Genomic DNA, 20,800 nt, shown 5'->3' with positions numbered 1-20,800 from the left:
TACAATGAACATACGGGTGATGTGTCTTTTTCAAGGAAAGTTTTGTCTGGATATATGCCCAAGAGTGGGATTGCTGGGTCATATGGTAGTTCTATATTTAGTTTTCTAAGTTACCTCCATACTGATCTCCATAGTGGTTGTACCAGCTTACATTCCCAGCAACAGTGCAGGAGGGTTCCCTTTTCACCACACCCCCTCTAGCATTTGTTATTGTGGACTTATAATGATGTGTGAGGTGTGAGGTGGTATCTCATGGTAGTTTTGATTTGCATTTCTCTAATAATCAGTGATGTTGAGCATTTTTTCATGTGCTTTTTGGCCATCTGAATGTCTTCCTTGGAGAAATATGTCTATTCAGGTCTTTTGCCCATTTTTCCCTCAGGTTGTTGGCTTTTTTGCTGTTGAGTTGTAGAAGTCGTTTGTATATTTTAGAGATTAAGCCCTTGTCAGTTGCATCATTTGAAACTATTTTCTCCCATTCTGTAAATTGTCTTTTTGTTTTCCTTTGCTGTGCAAAAGTTTGTCAGTTTGATTAGGTCCCATTGGTCTCTTTTTGCTTTTATTTCTGTTGCTCTGGGAGACTGACCTGAGAAAGCATTTTTAAGGTTGATGTCAGAGATGTTTTGCCCATGGTCTCTTCTAGAAGTTTGATGGCGTCTTGTCTTACGTTTAAGTCTTTAAGCCACTTTGAATTTATTTTTGTGCATGGTGTGGGGGTGTGTTACAGTTTCGTTGATTTGCATGGGGCTGTCAGGTTTACCCAGCACCACTTCCTGATGTTGCTCATTTTCTTTTGATGAGGTTTATAATCCTAGTGGTCCATTTCTGTTGCTCCCGAGCAGCTTGGGTCAAATCAGATCATCTTCTTCATTTGATTTAAATGTTCCAAAGGAAAATCTCATGGTGGATATTTCTTTAAATTTCCTCAGATCAAATTGCTTTTAAGGTTTTGCCAAACCAATAAAGAGAAAACGGATATACTGAGTCTATGTCCTTAGAGCAGCACCATAGCCCAGGGCTTTCAGAGTTTTGTTAACTTATTTGCTCTTTTTTTTAAAATAGCAGCTTTATTAAGATAAAATTTACATGCCATACAATTCACCTGCTTTTTTTTTTTTTTTTTCAATGCTGTACCTGCAGCATGTGGAAGCTCCCAGGCTAGGGGTCAAATCGCAGCTACAGCTGCTGGCTTGTGTCACAGCCACAGCAATACCAGATCTGAGCTGCATCTGTGACCTACGCTGCAGCTTGCGGCAAGGTCGGATCTTTAACCCACTAAGGCCAGGGATCAAACCCGCATCCTCATGGATACTAGTTGGGTTCTAACCCACTGAGCCACGAGGGGAACTTCTGCAATTCACCTACTTTAAGCACAGACGTCAATGATTTTTTTTTTTTTTTCCTTCTGGATATTCACAGAATGTGCAACTACCACCAGTCAATTTTAGAATATTTTCATCAATCGCTCCCCCTCAAAAAAAAAAAAAATCCCACAGCCATTAGCAATCACTTTGCATTTCCCCCCAACCCTCTCAGCACAAGGCATCCACTAATGTACTTGCTTTTTCTATGGATTTGCCTACTTTGGGCATTTCAAACAAATGTACTCATATCATATGTAGTCTTTTGTGACTGACTTCTTTCACTTAGCATGATATTTTCAAGACACATTCCCATTATAGCATATATCAGAACTTCATTCCTTTTTATGGCCGAAGAGTATTCCACTGAATGGATATGCCATATGTACTTATCCTTTAATCAATTGTTGGACACCTGGGTTGTTTTTACTTTATTGGCTACTATGAATTACTATGCACCACAGCTCAGGGCAATGCTGGATCCTTAACCCACTGAACAAGGTCAGGGATCGAACCCACAACCTCATGGTTCCTAGTCGGATTTGTTAACCACTGAGCCATGACGGGAGCTTCGACCTCACTTGCTCTTTATAGCAACTCTCCGAGATACGTATTCTACCGAACTTATCCTATAGAATACAAAACTCATTTTAAGATGGTGGACAGGAATTTTGAACATAGCTGTTACATTCCTGAGCCCATGCTTTTTCAAATCTACATTCATAGAGCTGAATTAATAGCTGAGAGATCCCAGTGTGGATATACCTGTAGGAATGAATTGTGAACATGAACAGTGGGTTTTTTTGTTTTTTGCTTTTTTAGAGCTGCATGGGGCATAAGGAGGTTCCCAGGCTAGGGATCTAATTAAAGCTACAGCTGCCAGCCACAGTCACAGCAACAGCCAGATCCCAGCCAGGTCTGCCACCTACACCACAGCTCACTGCAAAGCTGGATCCTTAACCCACTGAGCCAGACCAGGGATCTAACCGGCAACCTCATGCTTCCTAGTCAGATTCCTTTCCACTGAGCCAAGATGGGAACTCCAACAGTTATTTTTAATTGTAATTTTATTTTTTTTGATCTTTTTTGTCTTTTTAGGGCTTCATCTGCGGCATATGGAGGTTATCTAATATGGAGGGGTCTAATCGGAGCTGCAGCCACCGGCCTATGCCAGAGCCACAGCAATGTGGGATCTGAGCCGCATCTGCGACCTACACCACAGTTCACCGAAACACGGGATCCTTAACTCACTGAGCGAGACTAGGGAGAGAACCAGCAACCTCATGGTTCCTAGTCAGGATTCGTTAACCACTGCGCCACAACGGGGAACTCCCTAACAGTTATTTTTCAGTTGTGAAATTTCAGCCCTCTCCCAATTCCCTGCTCTTTGCCCTTTTCTCCTTTACTAGTTTTCACTTTTTTCAAGTATCAGTTTCTCGCTCCTGTGATGGAGACAGAATCTACAATCACTCATTTACACTTTGGTGTGGAATGTAATGTGCGAATTTGATTCGAATCAGGGACAAACAATGGGGGTGGTTCTTGGAAAAACCCGTTCTCTTGTCTGGTTTCAGGGTTTCAAGAATGAGGGCCACCCACGTTGGGGGGGGTGGGGATGCGTGGATCGCCACCTGTCCGCTGCTCCCCTCCGTCTAGGTCGCGCGCACCGTTGCTCGGTAACAACCGGCTCAGGCAGGTGGCGGCCCCGGAACCCCACGGGGAGCGCGCACACGCAGGGACGCACGGCCGCTCCAGCCGCCCCCACGTCAGACCCACCCTGCCCTTCAGCGCCTGCTGGACCTGGCGCAAGGCCGAGCCCCGCCCCCCTCGAAGGGCAGCCGGAGGAACCCACGAATCAGAGAGGCCGACACATCGCCGGGGCCGGGCGCCCGTCAGCCAATCGCCGCACGCGTGTGATCCCGCGCCCGCCTGGGGGGCTGGAGGCAGGCACTGAAGCGGCGATAGCGGGAGTCGCTGCTGAGGCGGCCGCGGGCGCGGGTCGCGTCGGCGCTGCTCCGCGGGGCCGGGCCGGGCTGGCAGCCGCTGGCTCCTGGCGGTGAGGGCAGGCTCCCGAGGTGGGCGGAATGGCCCCCACCTAGGCCGGTGGGAGAAGCGGCTGAGCCCAGGATGCTGGGGAGGCGGCGTGGCGGCTCCTCACTCATCCCAGGTAAGGGGGACGCCGCGCTCGCTGCGGCTCCGCTCGGAGCGCCGTCCCGGCCCCGCTGTCCTCCCGCCGCCGTCACCCACCTGGCTCCTTGTCCCGGTCGCTTCTGTCCTGGCGTCCCTCGGCCCTCGTCGTTCCGGCCCGCACATCTCCCCTCCGCTCCCGGGCAGTTGTCCAGCCCCCCCGCCCCCAACCTCCCAACGCGGAGTCCCGCGTCCCAGCCGGGCCGGGCGCCTGCTCCCGCACGCCTGCCCCCTACGCCGGCCTTTTCGGGTCTTGGGCTTCCCCGTCGCCTAGCTTGCCCCCGCCGTGGTCGGCCTCGCGCCCTCTCCCGCCCCCTCCCTGCTTCTCCTCCCTTTCCCAGGGCCGGCAGGGGTTCCCAGCCCCCGCAGTCCGTCGGGGCGCCTTCCGAGGATGAGATGCCCAGGCCCCTCCGGATCGACCTCTGCCCTCACCTCTGCCCGGGCTTCCCTTGCTCAGACTCACCCTGTCCTTGCCCCCTACACCGCGTCCTCTCTACATTTCACTCGCGCCCTCCCACCCCCACCAGCACGCCGTGTGTCCCTGGGTTTTGCCCTTTTGCTCCCAGATGCCTTCCTTTCCCAACTCGCCTCTTCTCCCTTCACTTTCTCGTTAACCACCGTCGCTAACATTTCTTTTTCCTTTACATTTAAACCTTCAGATGCTCCTACTCTCCTTAATGCCGATCTGTGGCTGTTAACATCTTAATTCGTCTTTAAAATGAACTGCACCCCTAGGATGTAAAGTGTCTTGCCCAGAGTCTGGCACACAGTAGGGCTGGTACATGGTAGGTGCTCACGCGGGTTACCCTCGTCCTCTTTCCAGGCCTTGGTACTCTCCAGATGGTGGTTCAGTATTCAAATGGGATTGATGCATCTACCTACCTTAAGAGTGGTGCAGGAGATGGCAGGACGAATTAGTGAACTCCAAGTGTGATGAAGAGATTAAATTATCAGTTATTTACACACTGCATTCATCCCGAAGAACTGAATTCTATATTTGTGTCATGTATAATATTAACTGGCTTTGTAAAAGATTCTTAACGGGTTTTGCAGTGTAACTGCTCTCTTAATCCCCGCTCCCCATCTACAGTGTTTCCTGAACTTTTACTTTTAGGGAAGAAAGAGCCCCTGCCTCCTAATTGAAGCAGTATTGGTTGTAAGCAGTGTTTCAGGTCTTTATTTCCAGCTGGAAAGTTAAGGGCTGCAGTGAATTTTCATCCTTTAAGAGCCTGGGGGAATCAGGCTTAGATTTCTTGGAATCAACTGTTGAAGGGATCTAGAATGTTTAGGCATGGATGTTCTGACAGGTTCTTTAAGAGGGAAAAAGGAATTGGCCACACACCCTCCTCCTCCTTTTTGGCTATTAGAGGAAATAGCTATAGCCAGTTTTTAAAAAGAGTAAAATAAGTTTGACTTTTTAAATTTATAAAAGCACTATTACCGGTTTCAAGCCACTCTTGCCACATTTGCTCTGATGGTTTCCAAGCCTGGATGAATCAAACAGTTTGGCTTTTTCTGCTCCTGGAATCTCCATGGCAGGCTGGAGGAAGTCATGTAACTGAGCTTCTGGTGCTGCTCTAAAGTTCCGATCCTGACTTTACTCGCACTGCCTGGAGATGCTTTGACTTACCCTCTGGGTTCCTTTTATGTACCCAAACCTAAATGGCTGTCTGTGGATTTTGACCATTCTCCTTCCTCTCTCTGTCCTACTCCTGACTTCTCTGCATGGCTTATTTTGCCTCCTACTTCACAGAAGAAATTGCTGGGCATCAGTCCTGATTTCTTAAGAGTCTGTCATTTTCCTGTGTACTTATACCTATTTGATTTCTGAGCTGCTTTCATCAGAGAAGGAGGGTCCTTCTTTCTAAGGCTAACATCTTTCATATTCTATATTCTCATGTTTGTCGCAGCCAGCACACATGCTCAGTTTGCAGCATCCAAAACAAATAAAAAACGTTCCCTTGATGTGCTTCCCCTCAGATTAATGTGGTCTTCCTTAGGGTTTCGATTTCTGTTCTTTTTCTCTGTCTTCTGATTTCCTTGTGTGTTTACACTTCTCTTCATCACTTCAGGTAGCACCTGTGTTTTTATGGTTTTCAAAGATGTATATTCAGTCCCCATTTTTCTTGAACTTCAGGTGTTTCTAGTTTTTGTCTCTCTGTAGGATAACTCTACTTGGGTGCTCAGTACTTCACACTTGGTTATTTTTTCTTTTCTCTTCCCTCTGCTTGCTCATAGCTGCCTCAAACACATCCATAAACACTCTTCCTATTTTAAGGTCTTCACCCTAGAAACCTTAGAATCCTCTTCTTCTCTCCTAGCGTTACGTCTATCATGGATCCTTTTGTTCCTATTGAAATCGTTTTCTTTCTCCCCTCATTGCCAAAAGATTGGTTGAGGCCTGGGTTATGTTTTTCTTGAACAGAGTCAGTCATTTTTAACCCAGGTACTACTTTAAAACCACTTGGGGAACTTTTATTAAAGTTTAGGATGGAGGGGATCAGGACCTAGCAGAGATTCTAATTCTGTTGGTCTGGTGTGGGGCCAGACGTTTTCATTTAAAAAGTGCTTCTCATATGGCAGTAATATACAGCTGGGGCTGAGAACTGGGCTGAGAGCTTCAAGAGGGAATGAGAGCCCCGAGGAACTGTAAATGGCATTTAGCTCATCCTTTAAAAATCAGCATAAATGTCACTTTCATTGGCATGGTTAGTGGCTTACTTTCCTGAAATTTTGTACATGTACCTACCAAAGTACTTATCACATTTTATCTAAGTTATTTCTCATGAGCCCATTTTTCTCATGACTAGGACTTCCTTGAGATTTCGGGATTATGTCTAAAGGTAAACTGCTGTTTCTTACGCTACTCACATTTCTGCTGACGCCAAATATATAGTGTTTCCCCTTACGTTAAGCAGTTCTTCAACTCTCTGGACCATTCAACTTTATTATTACTACCCGGACTTGCTACAGACCCTCCAGATTAAGGGCTCAGTCTCGCAAGACTCCCCCCAACTTCAGACACCAGGCACTAGTCCCAGGTTGTAACCAGCACTTCTGACCAACCGACTATAAGTTGAGGCCTCCACAGCTCCTTCCTCAGGCCAGTAATTTGGTAGAATAGTTCTCCAAAGCTCTTTGTTTACCATTACCCATTTATTATAAAGGCTCCAACTCAGGAACAGCCAAAGGAAAAAGATGCATAGGGCAAGGGGTGTGGGACGGGTATGGAGCATCCATGCCTTCTCTGGGCTCACTATCCTCCCAGCACCTCAGTGTATTCACCACCCTGAAAGCCCTCTCAACCCGTTTATTTAGAGTTTTTATGGGGGCTTCATTAAATCCTTAGCCACTGGTGATGAGCTCAATCTGTAGCTTGATTAAATCCTTAGCCACTGGTGATGAGCTCAGTCTAGCTTTTTTCCCCTTTCCAGAGGTCGGGCATTGGTTCCTCTGGCAGCCAGCCCCCATCTTCCCAGATATGGTTGAAAGGGCCTTATTATGGGTAACAAAAGATACTCTTCTCACCCCATCAAGAAATTCCAAGGGTTTTAGGGATTCTATGTTGGGAACCAAGGATGAAGACCTAGTATATGCTACTCTATAATACTTCTAATATTATCATAATGCCTTATTTATCTTTTCATCACTGCCTTGCATAGTACATGGTATATTTTAGAAACTTGATAAAAATTGATGGAATAGGGAGTTCCCCTGTGGTGCAGTAGATTAAGGATCTGGCATTGTCACTGCCATGGTTCTGGTTATTGCAGTGGTGCATGTTTGATGCCTGGCTGGGGAATTTCCACATGCCGCTGGTGCAGTCAAGAAAAAGAATTGGTTGAATGAATCCGTTGGTAAATAATATAAAACATCTCTTGAATTCACAGTTTTGCAGGCTGACCAGCTATTTCCTTTTTGGGTGTTTAACAGGTCACTAGTCATACTTGCACAGTCATTCTTGTTTTAAACGCACACACACTTGGAGTTCCTGCTGTGGTGCAGTGGAAACGAATCCGACTAGGAACCACGAGGTTTCAGGTTCGATCCCTGGCCTCGCTCAGTGGGTTAAGGAGCCAGCGTTGCCCTAAGCTGTGGTGTAGGTCGCAGATGTGGCTTGGATCCCACATTACTGTGACTGTGGAATAGGCTGGCAGCTGTAGCTCTGATTAGACCCCTAGCCTGGGAACCTCTCTATGCTGTGGGTGCGGCCCTAAAAGGACAAAAGACAAAATAAAATAAAATCACACACACTCTTTATAAATCAGATTGGATTCAGAGAAATCCATTTGCTCTTATGCTTTGGCTTTTAAGATGGTTAAGCTATGACGGTATTATAGAAGTGCATTTAGCCTTCCTCTTTAGCAGATATTGTTTAAAATAGGTTTTATTTCATATGGTTGAGGCATGTTATCAAATGAATCAGGTCCTGCTGCTCACTACTTACAAAATCAGTACTCAGATTGATCAGTGCTCTAGATGATGATAGAAAAGTTGCCTTTAATTAGAATACCAGCAATCTGGGGAGATGGTGGACTCAACATCCCCCACAGACTCACCTCTGAAGATTCTGCTTGGCCATGAAAGGTTTTAAAGGGAAACAGGGAATTGAGCTCACTTAATCATTGAGATGGGGGCCATTTGTGTGCAGACTTGTGTGCAGGCTTGTCAACCCCTTGGCAACTTCCTTTAGATGTTGTCTTGTTCACACAGTTTAGTTGTACAGTTTGGGAGATACTGAAGGGGAAGCCGAGAAGAGATCTGATCATCTGTTAATTACTTATTCTTCGTTTCTATTTCTTTGATCTATGGAAAGAACTGACAAGTTAGGCAAGGTATTATGTGATTAAAAGATTTGAAAGTTGGGAGTTCCTGCTGTGGTACAACAGAATCAGTGGCACCTTGTGGGCACAGGGATTCAGATTCTATCCCCAGCACAGCACAGTGGGTTGGGGATTCAGTGTTGCTGCAGCTGTGGCTTAGACTAAGGTCGCAACTACGGCTCTGATCTGATCTCTAGACCAGGAGGAACTCCATATGCTGCTGGGTGGCCAAAAATGAAAAAAAAAAAAAAAAAAAAAAATTTGAAAGTTGTGCCTGGGTGGTAGATGTGTAGAGCATGGGGTGCCTGGTTTAAAAGTTACAATTCAGGAGTTCCTGTCGTGGCACAGTGGTTAACGAATCTGACTAGGAACCATGAGGTTGCGGGTTCGATCCCTGGCTTTGCTCAGTGGGTTGAGGATCCGGCGTTGCCGTGAGCTATGGTGTAGGTTGCAGATGCGGCTTGGATCCCAGCATTGCTGTGGCTCTGGCGTAGGCCGCCGGCTACAGCTCCGATTCGACCTCTAGCCTGGGAATCTCCATGTGCCGAGGGAGCGGCCCTAGAAAAGGCAAAAAAAAAAAAAATAAATAAATAAATAAAGTAAAATAAAATAAATAAAAGTTACAGTACAGCTTTGCTAAAGTGACAAGAAGAGGGACTTCCTGCTGAGGGTGATTTCCTGCAAAGAGCTGCTTACAAATCCCTACTTGTCAGGACATCATCCTATTTCTATGGACTTGAGGGCAAAGGTGTGACTTCTGTAACTTCTTCATGCTGACATAGGGTGCCCTATTCTCAGGGTGGGAGATATCAACATGGGTCTGTAGCATCTCTTTGCTGACTATTTTAGTTGCCAGCTTACATATAAGGGCAAAGCAAGCTACAATTCTTTTGAATCCCACAAAGATATACATTATTTTGAGCAGTAATGTTAATCCTATTCTCTTGAGGCCGGTTCTTAGAATCGTAGTAGCCATAGATTTAGTAGTGCTCAGGTTGGAACAGCTTATGTCATGGCAATAGACTGGTCATCATGCAGTTAGCTTTTCCCCTCCGGTGGCAGTTATGGTATCTGTAAAACAACTCAGGATTGTGCATCAGACACCAAATTGGTGACTTCATTGCCCTAATCATTAGCTGCTCCGTTTTGTACTTGGCAGTGGTGGTGGTGGGGGTAGTGGCTGCAGGGTTCTGTTCTAGGTGCATGTATCTTTTTTAAACAAATAGCTCTCATTTTAACTAGAATTTTGGAATTTTTAACTAGAACAAAAAGTGTCAAATTGATAAACGATCTGGAACAGTGGCAGAACTATTACTTTTTTTTTTTTAATGGCCTCACCCGAGGCATATGGAACGTCCTGGGCTAGGGCCAGGGATTGAATCTGAGCTGCAGCTGCCACCTTTGCTACAACTGTGGCAGCATTGGATCCTTTCACCCACCTGGCCAGTATGGGGATCAAACCTGCACCTCTGCAGAGACCTGAGCTACTTCAGTTGGATTCTTAACCCACTGCCCCACAGCAGGAACTCTAGAACTATTGCTTTTTAATTTAGAGAAGTAAAGGAAGTAGGGAATATGCAATAAAGTTATCTACCTTTGTGAATTATATTGGTGAGGGCGAGGGGAAAATTTTGTAATAGGAAAAACTTGTAGTTGCTCATATATTGATGTCATGTTTTATAATTCCTCAGAACTAAGACATAAAATGTAGAGTTATTTGCTTTTTTCTCTCTCCCTCCCTCTCCTTCTTTCTTTCTTTTCTTTCTTCTTTTATTTTTGGGGATGGCGGCGGGCTGCCCTGCCACATATGGATTCCTGGGCCAGGGATCCGAGTGGTAGTTGTGATCTACACCAGAGCTGTGGCAACACCAGATCCTTTAGCCCACTGTGCTGGGCCAGGGATCGAATCTGTGTCCTAATGCTACAGAGACGCTGCTGATCCTGTTGTACCACAGTGGGAATTCCTGTTTGGTTTTTTTGTTTGTTTTTTTAGTTTTCTTAGGATTTTGTCAGCTCTTAGTAGAATTTGTGGGTGACTGGTCTTTACTTTCAGCATTTGAAAAATATGATTTCAGATGAGAAATCTTCTGTTATTGGGTTCGTGTTCCCCTATAGCAAATGTATCCTTTCTCTCTTGCTGCATTAAAGGCTTCTTCTTTGCTTTCAGTTTTCAGTTTAATTATGGTGCCTCAGCATGAATTTCTTTGGGTGTATCCTTCTCTTGCTTCCTAAAACATAGGTTAATGTCATTTGCCAAATTTGGGATGTTTTCAGCTATTTCTTAGAGTAATTTTTTAGCCCCACTCTTTCTTTCTGTGACTGATGATACAAATGGTAGATCTTTTGGAGTTCCCATTGTGGTCCATTGGGTTAAGGACCTGACATCTCTGTGAGGATATGGGTTTGATCTCTAGCCTTGATCAGTGGTTTAAGGATCTATTGTGGCTGTGACTGTGAGGTAGGCCCCAGCTCCAGCTCTGATTTGACCCCTGGCCCAGGAACTACCATATGTTGTAGCTGCGGCCTTAAAAAAAGAGAAAACCGGGAGTTCCCATTGTGGCTCAGTGGTTAACCAATCTGACTAGGAACCATGAGGTTGTGGGTTCGATCCCTGGCCTTGCTCAGTGGGTTAAGGATCCGGCGTTGCTGTGAGCTATGGTGTAGGTTGTAGATGCAGCTTGGATCTGGCGTCGCTGTGGCTATGGTGTAGGCCAGCGGCTATAGCTCTGATTAGACCCCTAGCCTGGGAACCTCCATATGCCGAGGGAGCAGCCCTAGAGAAGGCAAAAAGACAAAAAAAAGAAAACAAAACAAAAAAAATACCAAACAAAAAGGCAGGTCCTTTGTTATTGTCCTCCATGGCAGGAGGCCTTCTTCCTCTTCTTCTCATTTCTCTTCCTTCTCCTTTTTTTTTTGCTTTTTAGGGCTGTACTCTTGGTGTATGGAGGGTCACAGTCTAGGGGTCGAATCAGAGCTGCAGCTGACTTGCACCACAGCCACAGCAACGCAAGATCCAAGCCGCATCTGTGACCTACAGCACAGCTCATGACAATGCCAGATCCTTAACCCACTGAGCAAGGCCAAGGATCAAACCCAAGTCCTTATGGATAGTTAGTTGGGTTGGTTACTGCTGAGCCCCGACGGGAACTCCATTCCTCCTCTTCTTCCTTTTTTCTTTTGAACTATTTTTTTCTCTGTTGTTCAGGTTGGGCAATTCCTATTGCAATTCAAGTTGCAATAGGAAGAATATGAATTCTGTCATATTCTTTTTATTTTCCTTTTTTAAAATTATGGTTGATTTACAGTGTTTCTTCAATTTCTGTCATTCTGCTGTTGAGCCCATCCAGTGAGCTTTTGTTTTTCTATTGTATTTTTCAGTTCTCTAACTTCTATCTTTTTTTTCCTGTATCTTCTTTTTCTTTGGTAAGGTTTGCTATTTTGTCATTTGTTTCAGGAGTATATCTTACTGCTCATTAAAGCATGATGGCTGCTTTAAAATTCTTGTCAGATAATTCCAACATCTGATTCATCTTGGTGTTAATCGTCTTTATTTATTCAAGTTGTGATTTTCCTGGTTCTTGGTATGGTGAATGACTTTTGATTGTATCCTGCACATTTTTGATGCTTTGTTAGGAGATCCTGGATCCTATTTAGGTCTTTTATTTTGTAGGGGGAGATGAGGAGTTACAAACTTCCAGTTATAAAATCAATCATGTAGGTATAATGTACAGCATAGGAAATAATAGTATTTTAATAACTTTGTATGGTGATAGCTGATAACTTATGGTAGTGATCATTTTGTAATGTATAAAAATATTAAATCACTGCGTTGTACACCTAAAATTAATATCACGTTGTAGGGAGTTCCCGTTGTGGCGCAGTGAGTGGTTAACGAATCCAACTAGGAACCATGGGGTTGCGGGTTCGGTCCCTGCCCTTGCTCAGTGGGTTAACGATCCGGTGTTGCCGAGAGCTGTGGTGTAGGTTGCAGACGCGGCTCGGATCCCGAGTTGCTGTGGCTCTGGCGTAGGCAGGCAGCTACAGCTCCGATTTGACCCCTAGCCTGGGAACCTCCATATGCCGCGGGAGCGGCCCAAAGGAACAGCAAAAAGACAAAAAAAAAAAAAAAAAAAATCACGTTGTAAGTCAAGTACACTTCAACTTAAAAAAGCCTTCTATTTTAGTAGGCAATTGCCCTAAAAAGTTTAGTGTGTAGGTCCCAGACTACATTTTTTTTCTTTCTTTTTTTTTTTTTTTTGGTAGCAGCTTTATTAAGCTGTAATTCACATACTATATATTTATTCATTTAACATGTAAAATTTTTTTAGCATATTTAGAGTTGTGCAACCCTTATTACTATAATCAGTTTAAGAACATTTTCAAGAACCTGCACACTCCTTACCCATCACTCCCAACTTTCCCACTTGTCCTTTTCTCCAATCCTAGGCAACTGCTAATCTGTTTTTCCTCTCTATATAGATTTCTCTCTTGGACATTTCATGTAAACATAATCAGATACTATGTAGTTCTTTGTTATTGGTTTCTTTCAGTTAGCATGTTTTTTAAATTTATTTTATTTTTTAGGGTTGCACCTATGGCATATGGAAGTTCCCAGGATAGGGGCTGAGTCAGCTGCAGCTGCCAGCCTACACCACAGCCACAGCAATGCCAGATTGGAGCTGCTTCTGTGACATACACCACAGCTCACAGCAACACCAGATCCTTAACCCACTGAGCGAGGCCAGGGATCTAACCCACGTCCTCATGGATACTAGTTGGGTTCATTTCTGCTGAGCCATAATGGGAACTCCTAATTGAATTCTTTATGTTAGTCTTGTATCTTAAAGCCATATGGAACTCTTTTAATAGTTCTGATAGTTTTTTAGTGATTTATTAGGGTATTATTTATACGTGATATGTCATCTCTGAAGAGAGATAATCTTACTTCTTCCTTCTAATTGTGATGCTTTTTTCATTTTTCTTGCCTAATTGCCCTGAGTAGAATCTCCTGTATGATACTGAGTAGGAATGGCGAGAGCGGATGGTTTGTCTTTTTCCTGATCTTAGAGGGAATTGTTAAATGTGACGCTAGTTGTGGGTTTTCTTAGATGTCCTTTTTCAGGTTGAGAATGTTCTCTTCTATTTTTAGTTTATTCATAGTATTTATCATGAAAGAGTGTTGGATTTTGTCAGATGCTTTTTCAGTGCCTATTGAGATTATTATGTGGTTTTTGGCCTTTTGTTCTATTAATATGGTTTTTGACATTAATCGATTTTCATATGTTGAAATCACTTTGCATGCCTGGGATACATCTCACTTGGTCATGGTGTGTGATCCTTTGTATATGTTGTTGGATTTGGCTTGTTGGTATTTTGTTGAAGATTTTTGCTCTTAGGTAGTAAACATTTGTTTGTAGTTTTATTGTATTGTCTTTGTCTGGTTTTAGAATCAGGGAAAACTGGCTTCCTAGAATGAGTTGGGAAGTGTTCCAATCTCCTGTGTATTTTGGAAGATTTTGTTAAGGGTTGGTATTCATTCTTAATGTTTTGTAGAATTCAGTAGTGAAGCCATCTGGTCCTGGGCCTTTTTTTGTTGGAAGTTTTTGACTACTAATTCAGTTTCTTTACTTGTTATAGCTCTATGCAAATTACTTCTTCTTCCTTTTTTGCTTTTTAAGGCCGAACAGGTGGCTTATGGAAGTTTCCATGTTGGGGTCAAATTGCTGCTGCAGCTGCCAACCTGCATCACAGCTCACGGCAACGCCAGATCCTTAGCCCAGTGAGTGAGGCCAGGGATTGAACCTGCATCCTCATGGGTATTAGTCAGGTTCATTACCACTGAGTCATGATGGGGACTCTTGCAAATTACTTCTTTGTGAGTTGATTTTGGTACTTTGTGTATCCCAGGAATTTGTCCATTTCATTTAGGTTTTGTAATTTTTTAGGTGATAATTGTTAATAGTATTCCCTATAATCCTTTATATTCATTTTTATTTATGTAAAGTTGGTTGTAATTATTGATTTTAGTAACTTGAGTGTTTTCTCTTTCATTCTTGTTCAGTCTAGTTAAATGACTGTCAATTCTGTTGGTCTTTTCAAAGAATCAACTTTTTGTTTTGTTGATTTTCTCTATTATTTTCTATTGTATTTATTTAACTATAGTCTAATTATTTCCTTCTGCCTGCAGGCTTTGGGTTCAGTTTGTTTTTCTAGTTTCTTAAAGTGGACAGTTAAGTTGTTGATTTTGTTCATAAAAATTCAGATACAGTTGATGTATAACCTGATGTGTGTATAACATGTTGAGATTTTTTTTTAAATTTCTTTTTAAATTTTATTTATTTATTTATTTTTAGAGCTGCATTCGAGGCCTCTGGAAGATCCAGCTAGGGGTCAAATTGGAGTTGCAGCTGCCACAGCCACAGCAACGCTTGAATCTAAGCTGCATTTGTAACCTACACTGCAGTTTGCAGCGCCAGATCCTTAACCCACTGAGTGAGGCCAGGGATCAAACCAAGACCTCATGGATACTAGTTGGGTTCTTTACCACTGAGCCACAATGGGAACTCTGTTTAATTTCTTTTTTGGCCATTCCTTGATATATTAAGTTCCCAGACCAGGGGTCAGATCTGAACTGCAGTTATGGCCTACACTGCACCTGTGGCAACACTGGATCTTTTAACTCACTCTGCCAGGATGAACCTGTGTCCTGGCACTGAGGAAATGCTGCTGATCCTGTCATGTCACAGTGGGAATTACAAGAGATTTTTTTTTTTTTTTTTTTTTTTGCTTTTTAGGGCCACACCCGTGGCATATGGAAGGAAGTTCCCAGGCTAGGGGTCAAATCAGAGCCAAAGCTGCCCGTTTACGCCACAGACACAGGAACCTGGGATCTGAGTCATATCTGCGATCTACACCACAGCTCATGGCAACACTGGATTTTTAATCCACTGAGTGAGGCCAGGGATTGAACCTGTATCCTCAAGGATCCTAGTTGGGTTTGTTACCTCTGAGCCATGATGGGAACTAGGAAATTAAAAAAAAACAAAAAAAACAAAAAACAGATGTTTACAGCTGTAAATTTTCCACATAGCATGGCTTTTGCTGCTTTTGTTGCATCCCATAAGTTTTGTGTTTTTAATCTCAAAAGTATTTTCTAACTTTCCTTATGATTTTTTTCTTTGACTCATTGGTTATTTAGAGGAATGGTGTTTATTTTCATATCTTTGTGAATTTCCCAAGCTTTTTTTTTTTTTCCTGTCATTGTTTTCTAATTTCATTCCATTGTTGTTGGAGAATATACTTTGTATGACTTTGATCCTTTAAATTTTCTGAGACTTCTCCTTCTTTTCTTTTTAATTATAATGGCTGAACCTGTGGCATATAGAAGTTCCCAGGCCAGGGATTGAATCCGAGCTGTAGCTGTAACCTACACCACAGCTGCATCAATTCTGGATCCTTTTAACCCATCGCTCTGGGCTGGGGATCAAACCTGCACCACCACAGAGACAACACCGGATCCTTAACCTGCTATGCCACAAAGGAGACTCTTTATCCAGACTTCTTTTACTACCTATTTTAGAGAATGTTACATGTGCACTTGAAAACAATATAGGGGTTCCTGTCATGGCTCGACTAGCACCCATGAGGACGTCTCTGGCTCAGTGGGTTAAGGATCCGGTGTTGCTGTGAGCTGCGGTGTAGGCCAGCGGCTATAGCTCCAATTCAACCCCTAGCCTGGGAACCTCCATATGCTGTGGGTGGGGCCCTAAAAAGACAGAAAATGAAAAAGTAAACAATATGTATTCTACTATTGTTGCTTAGACTGTTTTATAGATGATTCCCAGATCTAGTTTTAGCATTATTCAAGCCTTCTGTTTCCTTGCTCATCTTTTGAATGGTTGTTTTAGATAAAAACAACTTATTAATTAAAAGTAGAGTACTGAAGTCTCCAACTATTATTGTTCAGTTGTCTATTTTTCCTTTCAGTTCTGTCAGTTGTTCCTTGTTATGTTTGGGGGACCTGTTATTAGGGGGATGTGTTTATAATTGTTAAATCTTCTTGACAGATTTTCCCTCTTGAAATTATAAAATGTTCCTTGTCTCTAGTAGCGGTTTTTATTTTATATCACATAGTATCTGAGTCTTTTGGTTACTGTTTGTGTGGGATAGATTTTTTTCCTCCTTTTGCTTTCCCTTTAGTCTTTGAATCTAAAGTATGTTTTGTAGAAAGCATATTTTGGTTGATGTTTGTTTTTTATTTTTGTTTTGGTCCATCCCGTTAGTTCTCACCTCTTGAGTGTTTAATCCATTTATATTTACTGTGATTACTGGTATATTAGGTTTTGTGTTGAAGATTGAAAAATTTCACTATTTGTTTACTTTTTTCTTTTTAGAGACATATTTGCGGCATATGGAAGTTCCTGGACTAGGGGTTGAATTGGAGCTGCAGCTGCCAACACGCCACAGCCACAGCAAGGTCAGATCCAAGCTGCATCTGCAACCTATACCACAGCTTGCAGCAACACCTGATCCTTAACCCACTGAGCAAGGCCAAGGATGGAACCTGCACCCTGATGGATACTAGTCTGGTTCTTAACCCGCTGAGCCACAATGGGAACTCCTGCTATTTGTTTTCTCTATGTCTTTTGTCTTTTTGGTTTCTCTGTTCCTCCATTACTGCCTTCTTTTGTATTAAATATTTTCCAGTATGTATTTTGTTTTTAATTTTGTTGTTGTTATTATTATTCGCCCACACCCACCGCATGTAGAAGTTCCCAGACCAGGGACTGAACTCATGCCACAGAGGCAACCCAAACCACAGCAGTGACAGTGCTGGATCCTTAACCCACTGAGCCAGCAGGGAACTCATTCTTATTTTATAGTGAAGCATAGTTGATTTACAATGTTGTGTTAGTTTCAGGTATACAACAAAGTGATTCGGTTGTGTGTGTGTGTGTGTGTATCCATTCTTTTTCAGATTCTTATCCCAAATAGGTTATTACAGAATATGGAGTTCTCTGTGCTCTGCAGTAGGTCCTTGTCCAGTGTGTATTGTAATTAGCTTGTTATTTCTTTTATTATAACTTTCTTTATTTTCCTGGTGATTACTGTTAATATCTTAGTGCAGTCTACTTTGGACTAATAGACCAACTTAATTTCAATACTATGAAAAACCTTTGTTTTAATAGAGTTCTTTTCATTTCTCCCTTCTTTGTGTTCTTACTGTCATTCAAACTGAATATTTTACATTAAAATCCCATCAACAGTTTTATAATTACTGCTTTCTGCAGTTTTCTTTTAATTCAGACAGGAGAAGAGTTAGAAACAAAAATATGTTTCTACTCCCTTTTGTATTTATCTGTATAGTTATCGTTATTGGTACCGTTTATTTCTTCAGATGGATTTGGGTTACTGTCTAATGTCTTTTCATTTCAGCATTAAGGACTCCTTTTATTCCTTGTACAGCAGCCCTTCCAGTGGTAGATTCTTTCGGTTTTATTTACTAGGGCTGTCTTAATCTCTCCTTCATTTTTTGAAGAATAGTTTTATTGGATATGGAATTCCTGGTTGATTGTCTTTTTCCTTTAGCACTGTGACTATGTCATCTGCCTGTCTCTGGGCTCTGTGCTTTTGATGAAAAGCCAGCTCTTTATCTTACTGAGGGTTTTGTATGTGATGAGTTTCTTTTTTCTTGGTGCCCTCAAGATTCTCTGTCCGTGGTTTCTGACAGCTTGAGTATAATGTGGCCAGCTGTAACTCACTTTGATTTTATCCTACTTGGTGTTTATCTAGTTCCTTGGTTGTTTAGATTAGTGTCTTTCATTTAATTTAGGGTGTTTCCAGGCATTTATTTATATTAATCTGATTTTTTCCTCTTTCTCGCCATCTGGGATTGCTATACTGCATATTTTGGTGTGCTTGATGATATCCCACATATCCGAGGCTGGATTCATTTTTGTTCATTCTTTTTCCTTTCTCTTCTTCAGACTGGAAAATCAGTTTACCCTTAAGTTTACAGATACTTCTGCTAGCTTAAGTCTACTGCTGAGCTCCTCTAGTGAACTTTTCATTTGAATCATTGTACTTTTCAACTCTATAATTTCTATATAGATTTTTTTTTCACGCTTTTTAGGGTCACACCCATGGCATGTGTAAGTTCCCATTGAATTGGAGCTACAGCTGCTGGCCTATGCAACAGCCCCAGCAACTCAGCATCTGAGCCATGTCTGTGACCTGCACCATAGCTTATAGCCAGATCAAATCATACTTTCTTGTTTCTTTGTGTGTCTCTTAGTTTTTGCTAAAAAGCAGACATTTTAAATGATATAATGTAGCTACTCTGGAAATCACCATATCTCCAGGGTTTGTTGTTGCTGTTTGTTTTGTTCTTTCTTTGGAATAATTCTGTAGTCTGTACTCTTTGTCCTGTGTAACCACTGAAATCTCAGCATAATTTGCTTCTTGGTTAGCTAATGATTAGATGGATTTCCTTAAATGTCTTGAACCCATAAGTCTCCCAGCCTTGTTGAGGGGCTCTGTGTGTGTGTGTGTGTGTGTGTGTGTGTTTATATGTGTTGTGGCTCCCTTCATGCACCAGCAGTTTACACCGTGGCTTCACCTTTACTTCTTTGTATAGAACTTTAAGGTAAGCCAGAGATGATAGAATAGAGCCTTCCTAGGTCTTCCCTGGGCATTTGCATGGATTCCTAAAAATATGTTGGAGCTCTTCTAAACCCTCTATGTACATCTTATTCCTTAGTTTTCCTTTTAAGACCTTGGATCAATTTATTGCTTGCTCTAGTTGTTATTGCCACTGTGGACGGCTGTGGTATTAAAAAGTTGCCTCATTATTTTGACAAACACCCTGGGTATAAGAACTGATCACACTGAGCGTGCTCAGATTCAGGCCCAATAAAGATAAGCCTTGAGAATGGAGCTTTTCTAGTGAGCTGCTAGATGGGTTAAATAGTGACAATTCTTTGGAAAACTGGTGATTTTGGAAGGAGCTCCTAACCTCTTTTGCTCCCTTAAGTGGCTACTGGGATGCTGTTATTCACAGCTGTCATGTTTGCAGATCGTTGGGAAGAGGGAAATAGGGCAAGAAGAAATGCCATAAGCTTGCTGTGCTTACTGAAAGTTGGCTGTTTTTCATGAATAAATGGTTCTTGGATTGTTGCAAGCTTTTTTAAATTTTCACATTTCTGATTTTGACCATTTTTGCCAGTGTATTTGTTAATTTCATGGAAGATCAGACTTTTAGAGGCTCTACTCTGTCTTGGTAGATGTGTTTCCTCCAGCCTTTTCTTATATTTATGTAGCAGAAGAGTTTCATGCGTTAGATTTTAGCACATCTTTTTTAGGTTACTTACGTTTTGAGATTATTCATTTCTGTTTTTCTGGTTTCCTTTACTGTTGTTCCCCTGCGTTTTGGTTAAGCTGATTGCTTAATATTCTCTGAATACATGCTGTCCTTTTCCCCTTTGAGACTTCTTCTTATTTTCTCTGCTCAAAACATTCTTTCTTGGAGTTCCCGTTGTGGCTCAGCGGTTCATGAACTCGACTAGCACCCATGAGGACGTCTCTGGCTCAGTGGGTTAAGGATCCGACATTGCTGTGAGCTGCAGTGTAGGTCACAGATGAGGCTCGGATCCTGTGTTGCTGTGGCTCTGGTGTAGGCCAGTGGCTACAGCTCCGATTCTACCCCTAGCCTGGGAATCTCCATATGCTGTGGGAGCGGCCCTCAAAAGGTAAAAAGACCAAAAAAAAAAAACCACCACTCTTTCTTTCCTCAGTCTCACAATAGGAGTCCTACTTATATTCTAAGATTCTTTATAGTATTATTTTCTGCATATATCCTGTTATAAGCCCATGAATGCAATCCTTTCTAGAAAAACTTGTATTCTTTTTCATACCTTTTTATGATCTTCTTTTAATTTCATCACGTAGTACATGTAATTTCTTGTCTTTCCCCCCCCCTAAGTTGCTAGTTCTTTGACAGCAAATGATAAATCATACTCATTTATATGCTCAGTAAACATCTATTTAATTAAAATGTTAGAATAAGATTTGATAGCAAGAATGCTCCACATTTTAGGTATTGTTACTGGGAACTACATTTTATTAATTTATTATTGGACTGGAAGGAAAATGTCTTCTCTGGAAAAATAGCAGTACAGTTCTCTACATATAGTATAGTGGCTGTACACACTATGCTATATAGTCCTTGGTAAGTACAGGAAAATGAGACTTTAAAGGCAAAATTCAATTTTTTCCATAGAGATTGTTATAATAGTAATTTTTGTTTTTGTTTTTTTATTTTATTATTATTATTTTTTGTCTTTTGTCCTTTTAGGGCCGCACCCACGGTATATGGAGGTTCCCAGGCTAGGGGTTGAATCAGGGCTGTAGCTGCTGGACTACGCCACAGCA

General features: G+C 42.3%; 1 protein-coding gene across 2 annotated transcripts in view; it reads left to right on the top strand.

Annotated features, from left to right (window-relative positions):
- Positions 1 to 3,329: 3,329 nt before the first annotated feature.
- The window catches only part of TPST1 (tyrosylprotein sulfotransferase 1), a 110,539-nt gene continuing 93,068 nt past the window's right edge, over positions 3,330 to 20,800 (top strand). The window contains exon 1 of one of the 2 annotated variants that reach the window (XM_005662003.4): positions 3,330 to 3,528. The gene's annotated coding sequence lies outside the window, so the exon portion shown is untranslated. Of the gene's footprint in view, positions 3,529 to 16,764; positions 20,119 to 20,800 lie in introns of those variants that run through there. The other variant, XM_013995569.3, reaches the window with a different exon arrangement.

Source organism: Sus scrofa, chromosome 3 (assembly GCF_054392235.1).
Source record: "Sus scrofa isolate SSC_HxYL_T2T_F1_AM1 chromosome 3, Sscrofa_HxYL_maternal_Yorkshire_Landrace_v2.0, whole genome shotgun sequence".
Taxonomy (NCBI): Eukaryota; Metazoa; Chordata; class Mammalia; order Artiodactyla; family Suidae; genus Sus; species Sus scrofa.
Note: the sequence above shows the minus strand (reverse complement) of the source record. Positions and strands in the feature narration are given on the sequence as shown.